The following is a 1,788-nucleotide window of genomic DNA, read 5'->3' on the forward strand; positions in this document are numbered from 1 at the left end:
AAGGTCCCCCGAAGCGGGGGAGACTGCCTCCCGGCCTGGGCTCTGAGCCCTGTGCCAGCTGTGGGCTCACCCCCGTTCGCCCAGGGCAGCCCTCCCCACCCCCCCTGCCCCAGGCCTCCAGGGAGATGTCTCCAGAGCTACAGCGGCCCCCGGGGCTCGAGTGCCGCGGGCTTCTGGGAAGGGACCTCACCAAGGCAGCAGCTGGACCAAAGCAGAGCTTGGACGACCCAGCCCGGCCATAACCCCCCGGGAGGTGGGAGAGCTAGAGCCGAGGAAGGAGCAGGTCCTGTGGTGACAGGGACCCCAGCGCTGATGCCAGAGGCATGCCGTATGCACTCACAACCCTCTCACCACAAGGCCTGGGGAGCCAGCGACTGCTGCCGGTGCACGACATGGACTGAGAGGCTCTTGGGGACAAGGCAAGTAGAGACCAGAAGCTGGCTGCTGGGTAGCCGTGGGGCGCGGGCAAGGAGCGAGTCCTGAGTGATTCCTCACTGTCACGGGGGTAAGGACGCTGCTGGCCTTGCTCAGATTTGGGGGCGGCTGGGCGGGGCACACACGGCTGGGCCAGGAGCACTTGTGGAAGCCAGCGTGTGGACGCTGTGGCTCCTACTGCCTGTGGACCCTCTCTCACTGCGGGAGCCTTCTCTGTGCCCCCATCACAGCCAGCTCAGTGGCACATGCCTTTTCCCTAGGGCCCTGACCTGGGGCCTTACCCCTCTCTTGGTTATGAAGGGCAGGAACCCGTCCAAAGCTAGGTTGATACATCCTGCCCCCCTCCTTCCCCGCTGTGGCTTCCGAGGCCCGGCCCTCCCCGGCCCTCCCCGGCCCTCCGGCATGACTCCCCAAATCCCACCTCCCTCCCCACCCCCAGCACAGGGGACCCCAAAGTTCTTCCTGATTTCTCTCAGTCCCATCCTGAATCCCACCCGTGACCGAGTGGTCTCAGACCACCACCCCAGCGCCAGGCAGGGCACTGCCACCCTGGATGGTCTGCTGCGTTTCAAATCAACATGGCTGGGCACGGCTCATCACCCACCGGGCCCCAGCTTCACGAGAGCCAAGGGCCCACCATCCTTCCCAGCACTTGGGGCAAACGCCCAGACTTTCAACTCCGATCTTAAGTACACATAGCCTTCTGTTGACTGGAAGCCTTACCCGTAATATAAGCGGTACAATTAACACAGATTTTGTATTTACGTGTACTATCTACCGTGGTCTTACAGAAAAGTAAGCTAGAGAAATGGTGGTGAAGAAAATCATTAAGAGGAGAAGATACATTTACGGTACGGCACCATGCAAAATCTGCCTATTAAGTGGACCCCGCGCAGTTCAAACCCGTGTTGTTCAGAGTCAATGTAATGTTAAGAATGCCCAATAAATGCTGGCTGCTGGGACAGCCACTTGCCAATACTGTTCCTTCTACAGCTGAAATTCTCTCCATTTGTAGTCCCTGTCCTAGGTCAGCCCTTATGAGCTCGGATCCCTGAACTACTGTGACAGTCCCTTCTCTGCCAAGTCACCGCCATCTGCCCACTGGGATGGCACTTCCGCCCACGTCCCTCCCCTGCTTTCTGCAAACCCTCTCTGCTGGCTCCCTCTTGCCCTTGGAAGGTCCTTATCTTGGCCTTAGGGCCCTTTCGCAAATTGATCCCAACCTGGCCTCCTCCCCCTGCTCTTTTCCAACCAAATGAGCTATTGTTCCTGTCTGTGTCTGTCTCCATGCTGGTGGCCGCCTTCCCTGAAGGCCTCGTAGTGGACTCCTGACTGGCGCGCAACCCCCCCCCC

Source organism: Panthera uncia, chromosome E3 (genome assembly GCF_023721935.1).
Source record: "Panthera uncia isolate 11264 chromosome E3, Puncia_PCG_1.0, whole genome shotgun sequence".
NCBI lineage: Eukaryota > Metazoa > Chordata > Mammalia > Carnivora > Felidae > Panthera > Panthera uncia.